General features: G+C 45.7%; 1 protein-coding gene across 2 annotated transcripts in view; it reads right to left on the bottom strand.

Moving 5' to 3' along the window:
• TEX15 (testis expressed 15, meiosis and synapsis associated) overlaps positions 1 to 15,011 on the bottom strand; it is a 241,333-nt gene that overhangs the window by 62,549 nt on the left and 163,773 nt on the right. The window lies entirely within an intron of this gene.

The raw sequence follows: 15,011 nt of genomic DNA, 5'->3' as shown, positions 1-15,011 counted from the left end.
GGCTGAAACATCCACATGGTAGAATACTGAACAAAAAAACAGGTGACAATCCTAGGAAACAGTTACTTGATGCTGAAAAGTCTAATAAGCACTCACATATCTAGTACAGTATTCTTTGATAAGGTAGGGTGAAACCCGATTCTTGAAACTATAAGTTAGGTGATGGCCTGTCTGAGCCACCTAAAGAGGGCGGAACAAGAAGTTGGCGTACCCTTACAGGGTACATACAGAATTACAATAAGTCTTCCTGAAAGAAACAGTGGCTAAGAAACAGACTAGCACTCATTCAATGGTGGGAAATTTCCTGTTGGTGAACTGGAGCCGAAAAGTGGAATGAAAGAACAAAGTCTTGGGTGAGGTGAAAGACATAAGCTACCTTAAAGTGGATGTAAAGGCAGAAGGTATTTTATCATAATGCATTCTATATGCTCTAAAAAGCCTTATGTGTGCAGTCCCCCTCATACTTACCTGAGGTCCATCTAAATCCAGTGATCTTTCAAGAGTGTCTCCGCTGCCCTGGACTCCCCTCCTCATTGGCTGAGACAGCAGCATGGCACCATTGGCTCCCAATGCTGTCAATCAAAGTCAGTCAGCCAATGAGGAGAGAAAGGGGGCAGGGCAGGCAGCAGTCTGAATGGACACACGGACAGCTTGGGTGCCCTTATAGCAAGCTGCTTGCTGTGGGAGCACTCAACAGGAGGGAGGGACCAGGAGCACTGAAGAGGGACCCGGGAAAAGAAGGCTCTGGGCTGCTCTGTACAAAACCACTGCACAGAGCAGGTAAGTATAACATGTTTATTATTTTTAACTAAAAGAAAAACAAGACTTTACATTCACTTTAAGCAAGAATAAAGTCCTGGGCCTCAACAGCACATTGTCTCTGTACAAAGCCCAAAAGTGTTTCCTGCAGGAAAAGGCCACCAGTTCACACATTTGCTTCTCAACGGTGATGGCTACAAGAATAGAATAAAGTAACAGAAAAGAAAGGTAATAAGCCTGACTCTGAATTGTGCTAAGAATCAGATACTGGTCCATACCAAGCTACATGAAGAAGAGAATTGTTCCACAGAGAAACTCCTGAGGGGGATAGCCCGAATCTCACATCAATGAAGTATGCTTTTCATGCCCAATAACAGGCCTTACAAGAAGTAGACTACCTTGCTTACAGCATTGTAGAAATCACAGATTCATAGATGTCCCTTTCCCTCAGAACCTAGACTATAAACAATCAAGCCGTTAAAACTATCAACTGTGAAGCAGGATGGCAGATTGGTCATTGGTACAAAAAATTCCCAATGGTTAGGTTGGGCAAATTAAGCATATGACAGAAGTCTTACCAGGTCAGTGTACCACATGTGCCTTGGCCAGTCTGAATAAATGACAATTACTTGACTCTCAATACTCTGAAGAAGATGAGGAAGAGAAGTCAGAAAAGGCATAGATCAGGATGTACTGATCTAACAAAGCCACCAGAGCATCCACAGCTTTCACTAGAGATTCCCTGTAACAACAGAGAAAACCTTTCCTGTTTGTTATTGAACCTGGAGATCAAGCGGTCTACATTTGGCATCCCCCACCTGCAACACAGGTCCCGGAACACCACTTGAAGCAAGCCTTTGACTTGCTTACCGACTATGCTTCTGCTTGATCCCTACCTGCTATATCTTCTGCTTGACACAGATGAGTCCATTTTATCAGTCAGAGTGACTTGCCCCTGTGCTAATCCAGCTAGTCGGTGGAAGCCTCTCTATTGCTATAGTCACTGGTCTCCATTCAGATGCTGATTATTTTATTAATCCCAAAGGGAAATGACTAAAATACAATTTTATTCAACAAAACAACACAAAGGCACAACAATAAAATTACCAATAACAGCAAACCAAATGATTACTGTACTGTAATCAACCTTAGCATCCTATTAAAATACTACATAGAGTAAATAACGCAGATTGAAAAAAAAAATAACAGAAAAGCAAACTACCGACATGCAAATATTACACCACTTTCTCCAACATTACTCAAAAATCATTACACATAGTTAACCTAATATCAACATAATAATAAAACTACATAAAAAATCTGGATCATAAAGCAGATTAAATCCAGAACTCACAGAGAAGAATTATATAATTTGATTGCCATGGGCAAAAAAAATGTTCATGTGTCACTCTGTGGTGCAACGTGATTGTAACAATCAATCGCTGAAGGTACTGCTCAAACAAACCAGCGTATTGTGGAGTGGGTGGGAGGAGTTGTCCAGGACTGAACCTACCTTGGACAACATTTTCCTCTCCAACACTGTTGTTAAGACTCCAACTCCAATCCAACAACATCACTGGAATTGTGAATCAATTTGTTGACTCTGTTGGTGTTGGCCACACTAAGCTTGCTTTCCCAGCATGCCAGGAGAGCACTAGCCCCCACTGACCCATAAAACATCTTCAGCATTGTTCTGCAAATGTTAAAAGACAAGTTAAATGTCAAAAAATAGAGACGGCTCTGGCCCTTCCTATAGAACACTTCAGTCCAGCTTATTACTATGTGCAACATCAGAAACTTGTAATTCTCTACATCTACTCCTTAGATGGAGCCAGGAGTCATTGGTGCCTTCCTCCTCAAATCCACAACTATCTCCTTTTGCTTAGTCACATTTAAATACTGATGATTAACTTCACACCATGTGACAAAGTTCTCCACCACAGTCCTATACTTAGTCTCTTCCCCATCCCTGATATATTCCACTACCGCAAAGTCATCAAAAAACTTCTGAAGATGACAAGACTCTGGTAGCTGAAATCAGTGGTATAGACAGTAAAGAGGAGAGAGAACTGTCCCCTGTGGAACCCCAATATTGCTTACCACCCTATCAGACGCACAGTCTTGCAAATGCATATACTGTGGTCATTCATTCAGGGAGTCTACAATTACAGAAGGAAAACATCAACCTGTATCGCTGCTAGCTTCTCGCCCAGAAGAGCCGGCCTGACAGTATTAAAAGCACTGGAGAAGTCAAAAAAAATTACGCGCCGGTTTATCCAGATGTGCATACATGCCATTCAGCATGAAGATGACAGCACCCTCAACTCCCAGTCTCAGCTGGTAGGCAACCTGCAAAGGGTCTAAATATTTACTTACCATGGGCTGTAACTGATGTAAAACAAGTCTCTCCAAGGTCTTCATGATGTGGGAGGTCAAAGCCACTGGTCCCTAAACCTTGGAGCCACAAGGAAACTGTATCTTCGGCACAGGAACAAGTCAAGCTCTCTTCCACAATACAGGAACCTTTTTTTAAATTCAGGCTCAGGTTAAAGACCCATTGAAGGACACCCCCAGCTGGTCTGCACACTCTCTAAGCATCCTAATGCTAACACCATCAGGGCCTGCTGATTTTCCTGCCTTAAGTCTCCTCAACTTTGTAAAAGACATTGATGTAATTTCCCATGAATAAGGAGTATAGTTGTTCTGATAAAAATTATCCAATAGGAGGAAGCAGAACACACCCTAAAGGAGGTCATCTAGTATGAGTTCAGGGGACCTGCCTCAACTCTGCTTGTCTACAGCTTTGTGTTAAATCTACGGGAGTGAAAGCCAGGGCCTCTGAATTAAACCTATTCAAAAATGGTTCAGTTAATTTACCCTCTTTGCACATTACCCAAGCCCCTCCACCAACTGGCTTGAGATCTGTAATGGTTCTCATACCATTCACGATCTCTCTCACGTTGTTGTACTGGAGCTTCCACTTCAGCTTATATTTCTCCTTAGCCTCTCTAATATTCATCTTCCGGTCCCTGTGAATAATTTTTAACTCCTCTGAGCCTGATCCCTGACCATGAATAATCTAGCTCAAATATGGAGGTCGCTATAGCAAATGCTGTGGCTCCTTTCCATCAGCAAATTTCAGAGCTGCAAGAGTTAAATCTTACTGGGCAACAGGAGGAAATCCAGGCTCTGCAGAAACAATTGCTGGACTTACTTTCTCGAGATGATGCTAACACACGTATGCATCTACCACTCAAGTTCAATGGAGGTTGCTGCCATTAGTGTTGCATATTTTTCAAAATCTAACCCAGTGCATTTACTTCTGAGGAAAATAAGGTATTGTTATCAACCTCCTGTCTAAAGGAAGCCCTAGCTTGGGCCTCCCCTTATGTAGACCAAGACAATGCCATTCTGAATGATTCTGAGACTTACAGTGGTGTGAAAAAGTGTTTGCCCCCTTCCTCATTTCCTGTTCCTTTGCATGTTTGTCACACTTAAGTGTTTCGGAACATCAAACCAATTTAAACAATAGTCAAGGACAACACAAGTAAACACAAAATGCAATTTGTAAATGAAGGTGTTTATTATTAAAGGTGAAAAAAAATCCAAACCATCATGGCCCTGTGTGAAAAAGTGATTGCCCCCCTTGTTAAAACATACTATAACTGTGGTTGTCCACACCTGAGTTCAATTTCTCTAGCCACACCCAGGCCTGATTATTGCCACACCTGTTCACAATCAAGGCATCACTTAAATAGGAGCTGCTTGACACAGTAAGGTCCACCAGAAGATCCTTAAAAGCTACACATCATGCCGAGACCCAAAGAAATTCAGGAACAATTGAGAAAGAAAGTAATTGAGATCTATCAGTCTGGAAAGGGTTATAAAGCCATTTCCAAAGCTTTGGGAATCCAGCGAACCACAGTGAGACCCATTATCCACAAATGGCGAAGACATGGAACAGTGGTGAACCTTCCCAGGAGTGGCCGGCCGCCCAAAATTACCCCAAGAGCGCAGCGACGACTCATCCAAGAGGTCACAAAAGACCCCACAACAACGTCCAAGGAACTGCAGGCCTCACTTGCCTCAGTTAAGGTCAGCGTTCATGCCTCCAGCATCAGGAAAAGACTGGGCAAAAATGGCCTGCATGGCAGAGTTCCAAGGAGAAAACCACTGCTGAGCAAAAAGAACATCAAAGCTCGTCTCAATTTCTCCACAACACATCTTGATGATCCCCAAGACTTTTGGGACAACATTCTGTGGACCGATGAGACAAAGGTGGAACTCTTTGGAAGGTGTGTGTCCAAGTATATCTGGCGTAGAAGGAACACTGCATTTCATAAAAAGAACATTATACCAACAGTAAAATATGGTGGTGGTAGTGTGATGGTCTGGGGCTGTTTTGCTGCTTCAGGACCTGGAAGACTTGCCATGATAAAAGGAACTATGAATTCTGCTGTCTACCAAGAGATCCTGAAGGAGAATGTCCGACCATCTGTTCGTGTACTCAAGCTGAAACGAACTTGGGTTCTGCAGCAGGACAATGATCCTAAACACACCAGCAAGTCCACCACCGAATGGCTGAAGAAAAACAAAATGAAGACTTTGGAGTGGCCTAGCCAAAGTCCTGACCTGAATCCTATTGAGATGTTGTGGTATGACCTTAAAAAGGCCATTCATGCTCGAAAACCCTCTAATGTAACTGAATTAGGACAATTCTGCAAAGATGAGTGGGCCAAAATTCCTCCAGGACGCTGTAAAAGCCTCATTGCACGTTATCGCAAACGCTTGGTTGCAGTTGTTGCTGCTAAGGGTGGCCCAACCAGTTATTAGGTTTAGGGGGCAATCACTTTTTCACACAGGGCCATGATGGTTTGGATTTTTTTTCACCTTTAATAATAAACACCTTCATTTACAAATTGCATTTTGTGTTTACTTGTGTTGTCCTTGACTATTGTTTAAATTGGTTTGATGTTCCGAAACACTTAAGTGTGACAAACATGCAAAGGAACAGGAAATGAGGAAGGGGGCAAACACTTTTTCACACCACTGTATGACTGCAATGAATCCGTTTTTTGATAATCCCAACTGCTACGCTACTGCTGAAGAAAAGTTGCATAGTTTGTGGCAGGGCAGACGCTCTGTTGCTGAGCACATAGTGGACTTCTGACATTGGATCTCAGGTACCACTTGGAACGCAGCAGCGCAAAAGAGTCAGTTCTACCAAGGGCTCTCTGAGCAGGTAAAGATGAGCTTGCCACAGTACAGACTGCCAATGATCTTGAAGCTTTCATCCAGTTATGCATTCATATTGATCGGAGGCTTACAGAAAGGAGACAGGAGAGACCGGAAATTTTCAGAAGTAATGGTAGCATGTGTTTCTCTGGTAGTCAACTTGTTAAGAAGGATCCAAACGTTTCTCCGGATTCTAACACTCCCCAACCTATGTAGGCTGATGCTATTAAGGGATCCATTTCTCTTCAGGAGAGAAGATATTTGGAGAACTTATGTATCTATTGTGAGGACTATAGTCATTACACAGTTAATTGCCCCAACAAATTCAAAAGAACATTTGCCGCAACTGATGTTATAGTAAATAAGCTCCCTTACCCAGAATATCTCCCCATTGATCCATGAAGAAAATAAAGTAAATTCTCTACTATCTAATTTTGTCATCCCTATTAAACTTAAAAGGCCACTAAAGGCCATGAAATTCCTTACTCTGCTATGCAGGACTCCAGGGTGAACTTTATGGAGTTTGCCCAAAGCAATAATATTCAAACAAGAAATAAACCTGCCCTATCGATATGGAGATGATTGATGGTTCACCTTTATTATCAGGACCTGTTAATGAAACTGTTCGTCTGGTACGCCATGAAACCGTTTCTCTGGTACTCCAATTTGAGGTTGACCTGATGAGACTAGCAGCTTTCAGCTTATTATGTCACCAGTTCCCTCTCATCCTGGATACTCCAAGGTTTTTTACCCATAATCCCTCCATCAACTGGGGAGCACAGAATATAAATTTTACACCCCCCCATTGCCAAGAACATTGTAAAGAACCTCGTTGAACAAGTTCTCTACCAATCAGGGAATCAGAAGTTGATGTGGTAACTACCCAGTCATATAACAACCTGCCGTTCATGAGGTCGTCTGTGATAAAAAAGAATGCTGATCAATTACTTCCTCATCACCCGTATGATTGTCCCATTGTTCCAGGGACTGCAGATACCTTTTGGTTGCCTTTTCAATCCGTCACAGCCTAAATTAAAGGTGCTCAGGGAATGGCTTGATGAGCATTTAGAGAAGGGCTTTATTGGATACTCAACATCTCCTGCAGGGGCAGCCCTGTTCTCTGTTCAAAAAAGTATTCCATCTTGCGTCTGTGCATCGATTTGAATATAATGATCTGAAATGTTGGAAAGTCTCCGTTGTGCCAAAGTCTTTTTAAAACTAGACTTATGGGGAACATTTAACCTTGTCCGCATTCCCTAGGGCAGTGATGACTACATTTCCCATGATGCTCAACTACACTGCAGAGTGCATGAGCATCATGGGAAATGTAGTTCCAAAACATCAGGGGTGCCAAGGTTTGCCATCACTGCCCTAGGGAGATGAATGAAAAAATTGGATTTTTGTACTCACCTTAAAATCCTTTTCTCTGAAGTTCACTGACTGACACAGCTCCATTAATCTTGACCATACGGTTGTTACGCCACCTTAAGGAGAGGACTAGGCATAACATTTTATGCATGTGGAAAAACAGAACTTTACAGTTCCACCCAGGGGGAGGTCCCTCCAGTAACATCCCCTCAGCCTGCTTCCTGCAGCTCAGTACGTCAACAAGCAGTATAATGTAAATCAGTGAGCTTCAGAAAAAAGGATTTTACGGTGAGTACAAAAATCCTATTTTCTCTTTTGTTCACTGACTGACACAGCTCCATTAATCTTGACCATATGGACGTCCCCAAGCAGTGTCATAACGAGGGGTGGGAACCGCATAAAAAACCTTCACCCACAACCAGAAGTCACCACCTTATCTAGCCGCATCAGACTTGCGGTCAACAATGCAACAGTGCATTACACTCAAAAGCAACTGTATTTTCTTTAAAAAACAGAAAAGGGAGTGCAGAATTGCAACACTACACAGCCACCTGTAAAACTTTGCGGCCAAAACAGGCATCAGACGATGCACTTACATCCACTTACACCGTAGAATTTGGTAAAAGTGTGAACGGACGACCAAGTCGCCATCTTACATACTTGAGCGACTGATGTTTGATGTCGAAAGCCCAAGAAGTTCCATTTGCCCTGGCGGAATGGGCCATGACAGGAAGGGGGGGCACCTGCCCCTTCATGGCGTAGGCCTGTACCACAATCTGTCTGATCCACCCAGAAATGGTGGCCAAAGAGACCGCCATACTTTTCAGCGGACCAGCTACCGAAATGACCACAGAGTCTGACTTCCGAAAGGGAGCCGTGGCAGACAAATACACCCTTAGAGCCAGGGACACCAAGGTCAAACTGGGACAATCAGTATTACTGGAATCCCCTCGGCCTCCACTCTGTGGAGCAGATGTGGTAACAGTTTTAGCGGAGGAAAGGCATAGATCAGTCGGTACTGACCCCATGGAGCCACCAGCGCGACTGAAGTGTCTGTCCAAGGATCTCTTGTCCGGGATGCGAATCTTGGCACCTTTCCGAATGAGATGGGAGGCCAGAAGATCCACGCCTGGTGTGCCCCACTGCAGGCACAGTAGCCTGAACACCTCCGGATGCAATGCCCATTCTCCTGGGTCCAGCATCTGGTGACTTAGGTAGTCCGCCTGCCAGTTTTCTACTCCTGGGATGTACATGGCTGACAAGGCCGGTACATGTCGCTCTGCCCACTGAAGGATGTGAGCAACCTCCTGTGCTGCAGCCAAGCTTCTTGTTCCTCCTTGATGATTGACATATGCCACCACCGTGGCGTTGTCTGACTGGATCCTGATCGGACGCCCTTGTAGTCTCATCGACCATGTGGACAGGCATAACCTGATCACTCGGAGTTCGAGCACATTGATCGGCAACTTGGATTTCTCCCCCGACCAGAGGCCCTGGGTCGACTCTACTCCCAGTACTCCACCCCAGCTGGTCAGGCTGGCGTCTGTTGTGATCACAGTCCAATGTAGAGGTAGGAATGACTTCCCGGCCCAAAGTGCCGGGGACCTTAGTCACCAGAGCAAGGAGTCCCTGCCTGACTGGCTCACCCGAATCTGCTGATCCAGGGATAACGGAGATTTGTCCCATTTTGTCAAAATCTCCTTCTGCAAGACTGGTGTGAAACTGGGCGTACACTACAGCCTCGAAGGAGGCCACCATGAGGCCCAGAACTCGCATGCAGAAGCGCAGCGACGACAATCCGCGGTTCATCAATAGCTTTTCCGCGGCTCTGAGAGTCTGCAGCTTGTCTGAAGGGGGAAAAACTCTCGCTTCCATGGAGTCCAGCAGTAAACCTAGGTACCCCAAGCGCTGAGTCGGTATGAGCACCGACTTCTTCAGGTTCAACGGCCACCCAAATTCCTGCAGGGTTTGCATGGTGATCGCCACATCCTCCTTTAATTCTGAGGCAGAAGCTGCTCTCAGAAGGAGATCATCTAGGTAACCTACGATTGGGATCCCGCGTTGTCGCAACAACGCCAAAATTGGAGCCAATACCTTGGTAAAGACTCGGGGTGCTGAAGCCAAGCCAAAAGGGAGAGCCACAAACTGATAATGGGCTTCCCCAACTGCAAATCTCAGAACCCTCTGATGCCGGAGGCATATGGGTTGCAGGTACGCATCTTGGATGTCCAGAGACGCCAGGGAGTCCCCTTGATGGAGTGCAGCGACTACTGAGCGAACTGATTCCATTCTGAACCTGTGTACTTTAACAAAGCAATTGAGGGCTTTTAGGTCCAAGATTAGACGTACCCCTTCCTTTTTTGGGACTACAAACAGATTGAAGTAGAACCCCTGAAACCTTTCCGAGCCCGGAACAGGCACTATCACACTGCGGCTTAGCAGGTCGCGAGCCGGGAGTAAGGGTATGCTGGAGGGGAAGAATCTGTTTGGTGGCCAAGAGAGAAAACTCAATCTTTGAAAAATCAAAGGAAATCAGTTTGCAGACCCATTGGTCAGATAGCCAAGAGGCCCACCGGGCTGCAAACTCCCGAAGGCGACCCCCCACCCATATCACGGGCGGGAGCAAACCTTCATGCGATAGCACTTTTGCTCGCAGGCTTCTTAGGCTTGCGGTACCAGGGATGCTTCTGTCCCTCAGAGGTCGTCCTGTCGGACTGGGAGTGTTTAGCTGAAGTCCCAGACGGACAAAAAAGCCTCTTTTGAGCGGAAAATGAGGGCCCTTGCCTGCGACGTGGCTCCATAGTCTTCCTGGCACGTGGGAGCAAGGTCCAAAGGCACTGCGCTGTTTGTAGCCTAGCCAGTTGCAGGGAGTTCGGGGGAAGAAACACCAGTTTCTGAAGCCATGCTGACCCACCCTGTCTGCCACCCTTGGAGACTTAGGACAGGTGCACAGTCCCACCCTCCTAGTTGCTGCAGACTGAGGGGCCCCCACCGCAGGACTCACCACCCTGACTGAGTTCTGCGCCGCTCGGCTACAAGTGCCTGTGTCCTGTGTCAGCTCCCAGGTGTCCCGAGTAAGAAACCACACTGTTCTGAGCAGCAGGTACCAGCTGGGCTCCAACAAAATGGCCGCCCAGTATAAGGGACATAAAGGGAAAATGGCAGCCGAACTACAGCAAAATAGCCCCTGACCATGCTTTCCACTGAGGCACACAAAAAATGGCCGACAGACAACTGTATACACAGAGCAAGGACAGTGAAAATGGCAGCAGAACAGCGCTATGGCGATCAGCACATGCAGACCTCCAGACACCCAGCGGGGAGACCACAGACACCCAGGGACACAGCCACCCAGCGCAGCTCCCCAGGTGAGAGCCCCCCAGGGGACCCCTGGCTACAGGCACACACACCGCTCAGCAGCCCATCATGCAGCATCCCCCACAGGGGGAGAGAAGATAGGGACAGGGAGAGAAGAGAGGGAGGAGAGGGACCCCCGAATCGACCTCCCAGGGAATGCCCAGCTGCTCAATCCCGCCAAGGCAGGGAGAGCTGTACTTACCACCGGGATGAGCTGGGGACATCCCATCACAGATCCACTCTAAGATCAGTAAGGGGTGGCTGCTGGCCCAGCACACTGTGATGCAGACATCAGTAGCCCAGTCATATGTGTGCCCCGGAGCGTTGCGCTCACCGGCCGCCCCTGGAGCCTGAGGGGCATGTCGTGGCCGACCCAGCGCGTAGCTATGGTCTGCACACGCTTGATGGCCAGGCTGGGGAGACTACAAGAATAAGGGTATCCAGCCTGTCACCCAGTCGGCTGTTGATCGTAGATCACAGGATCCAAAAATCTTGCGCAAAAGTCAAACTTCTGCAAAAAAATACCAGGACCGGTGGTTCCGCAGGGTTCCTAGGTCCATCTCTTTCACTAGACAGAAAAAAACTGAGCTGCAGGAAGCAGGCTGAGGGGATGTTACTGGAGGGACCACCCCCTGGGCGGAACTGTAAAGTTCTGTTTTTTTACATGTATAACATGTTCTGCCTAGTTCTCTCCTGAAGGTGGCATAACAACCCTATGGTCAAGATTAATGGAGCTGTGTCAGTCAGTGAACGAAAGAGAAATTGCCTTTAGAACCAGATATGGACATTTCGAGTCCTTGGTTATGCCTTTTGGCCTTTGCAACACTCCTGCAATATTGTCTTTCCAGATCTGTTGGACCAGTTTTTGATTGTATATCTGGATGATAGTCTCATCTTTCCTAATAACCTAGAAGAACATTTGCAAGCATGTTTACACCGTCTTGGAAAGATTAAGGAGGAACTAACTTTATATCAAACTGTAAAAATTTGAGTAAAAAAAAAAAAAACCCAGATACGGTTGTTAGGATAGATTATTTCTTCAAAAGGAGTGAGCATAAATCCAGAGAACATCAAAGCAGAGGTAGATTGGCCTGGCCCTGGAAATGTTTAGGAAATATGATTTGTTGGGTTTGCCAACTTCTGCAGAAAATTCATAAGAAACTTCTTTAAAGTGATAGCACCAAATACGCAGCTGACAAAGAAAGGTATGCCCTTTGTGTGGTCACCTGAGGCACAGACTGCCTTCAATAAGCTAAAGACTCTGTTTACTTTGGCACTAATATTAGTAGATCTTGATCCTGAACTTCCATTTATCATGGAAGTGGATGCTTCAGACTCTGCTGTGGGAGCTATCCTTTCTCAGCAAAAAGGAGAAAAGTTGTAGCTTCTTTCTTGTGCTTATCTCTCATTTAAGCCAAAAGGAATTAAGAGCTGGTGGCAATTAAGGAAGTCTTTTCTAAATAGAGGCATCTGCTGAAAGGGACTAAATATCCTGCAACTATTCTCACTGATCATAAAAATTTAGTATTAATTAGTTCTGCCATGAGATTGTCTTCTAGACAAACACATTGATCTCTATTCTATTCCAGGTTAAATTTTATCATCTCGTATTGACCGGGATCAAGGAATGGTAAGGCGGAGACCATATCAAGAATGGTCTCTCCAGGAAGGCAACTCTGAATGTATAGAAGAACATCCTAAGGGCAGCAAAGTTACAAGACATTTCTAAATGTCCTTAGGAGGATGATTGAGAAGTAAGGCACTCTCATACCCCTCTTTAAGCACATTAACCTCATGTAAAAAAAATGGCTTTTGGACTCGCACATCGCCTCTAAATACCTGAATCAGTTTGGGTAGAAGCCCCCAGATTGGTGCATGACTCTAAACTTGTTTGGGACTTTGGGTTTTCTAAGATGGAAGAACAATTATCACCTTTCTTTTGGCGGCCTGGTTACAAGAAAGAGGTCAAGAACTATGTGACCTCATGTTTGACCTGTGCACGCAGTAAGACACCCTGATCTTCTCCTTTGGGGTTGCTCCAACCATTTCCCATTCCATCAATACCATGGGGGTAAATTTCTATATTTTTCGTGGTTGATCTTCCTCCCTAGAAAGATGTGACCACTGTCTTGGTAGTCATTGATCGTCTCACTAAGATGGCTAATTTTATACCTGTTAAGGGGATACTCTCTGCTGAACAAACTGCAGAGTTGAAGGTTCAAGAAGTCTTTAACCACTTGCTGATCTCCTTCCACATATATACTGCTGCAAGGTGGCTTGGCTGTGCTAAGTGACATACTTGTACGTCAGTCCGTACAGAAGAACATCCTAGGGGCCACAAAGTTCCAAGACATTTCTAAATCTCCTTAGGAGGATGATTGAGAAGTGGGGCACTCTCATACCCCTCTTTAAGCTCATTAACCTCATGTAAAAAAATGGCTTTTGGACTCGCACATCACCTCTAAATACCTCAATCAGTTTGGGTAGAAGCCCTCAGATTGGTGCATGACTTGCTTGGCATTTTGGAGTTTTTAAGATTGGTAGTCATTGATAGTCTCACTAAGATGGCTAATTTTATACCTGTTAAGGGGATACCCTCTGCTGAACAAACTGCAGAGTTGAAGGTTCAAGAAGTCTTTAACCACTTGCCGATCTCCTTTCGCATAAATACTGCGGCAAGGGGGCTTGGCTGTGCTAACTGACATACCTGTATGTCGGTCCGTGCATGTGGTACTACTGGGGGGAGCCAAGGGCCAAGACCCCACGGACTTCAACATTACGCAGTGGAAAGAGCCCACCGAATGCTGCCTGTACGGGGCCAACCGGGTGCCCCACCCACACACTTTCATCTTTAGGCTGCTGAATTTCCGAGACCGAGATCTGGCACTCTGAGAAGCACAAAAGGTGGACGACCTTTGGTTAGAAAATACAAAGATCATGCCTTTCCTGGATTATTCTGTTGACACCCAGCGGCTCCGCAGAACCTTTGACCACATCAAAGCTCTGCTTCGTACCAGAGGGCTAAATTATAGCATGCTGTTCCCGATGAGAAGTTTGTGGATGGAGTGCCCACCAGCTATTTTACCTCGCCTAGTCTAGTCTAGTGACTGGTACAGGATGGACTTCTACTGGAACATTCTATTGCCAGCTAAGGTACCTGCCCTTCCCTGTTGACTGGTTCCTGTCAAGTTAGGCTATCACGGCTTTTTTGGCACAGGATGCATGGCGGAACCTGGTACCCTTTGTTGCAGCACTGGTCATGTCTTGGAAAGTGGGTCTGCAAAACCTGAAGATGGATACACCCCAAGCTCTACATATCTGTCTCCTCAGTGATGCTCACGTCGCAGCCGGAAATGCTATATCCAGCCTTTGGCTTCCTTGGTCATTTCATTCTTCCCACTGATGCTGCTACATGCCTGGGGTCCACCCCACGTGGAGAACTGGGGGATAGACAGAGATTCCCCTCCAGGGAGATCCAAGTTAATACTGTTACATGACGTTAAGTTTATTACGCGTGTGCCCCTAGCTAGCACTAGGTGTTTTTTTTATTTTTCACATTTGGGCAGATCCCTATTACCTCTATCTTCTATAAAGTTTTATAAGACGGTTGCTTCTGGACTGAACTGATCCCACAGACCACTTCTGTGTTTGGTGGTCGCTGACTTCTCCATTTGCCCTCATAGGAGAATTTCCTAGTGTGTGAAGGGTCTGTTGAACTATGGTTTTGGGTCTGAGCACTCCGAGTTCCCCAACAGACGTGTGGGGTGAGGATGGGATTATGTGTTTTGGTTTTTCTTTTATTATTTTTCTCTGTTAGATATTGTTTTCTGCAGTGGTCCATCTTGGATGCCTTTGTACTGCATGAAGGCTGGGTGTCCAGTGCTTCAGTCGTAGTTTATGTACTGAACGATGCTTGCCTCGCTCCGGGTCAGACAGGTGTTTATTCACCTAGTGGTTTTACTCTGATATCTCTGACATGGCCCCCATAAGATTCATCTCATGGAATGTCCGGGGACTCAATGACAGGGTCAAGTGATCCCTAGTTATGGCCTACCTTAAAAAATACAATCCTCATGTTTGCATATTACAGGAAACCCACCTGGTGGGGAGTAGGGTACTAAGCTTGAAAAAAACATGGGTGGGACATTACCACCCTGCCACATACTCTGGGTATGCCCAAAGGGAGTATATTAAAGTCCTTATCTTATAAACTCATAAGGTTGACCCGGAGGGTAGGTATGTGGTGTTACATGCAGTTGTGGATGCTGTTGATGCTGTTGAAATACTGATTC

The sequence above is a fragment of the Lithobates pipiens genome, unplaced genomic scaffold, assembly GCF_037356315.1.
Source record: "Lithobates pipiens isolate NorthernLeopardFrog02 unplaced genomic scaffold, aLitPip1_a1.2 Scaffold_13, whole genome shotgun sequence".
Lineage (NCBI taxonomy): Eukaryota > Metazoa > Chordata > Amphibia > Anura > Ranidae > Lithobates > Lithobates pipiens.
The sequence above is the reverse complement of the archived record's forward strand: the minus strand, read 5'-3'. Positions and strand labels throughout refer to the sequence as shown.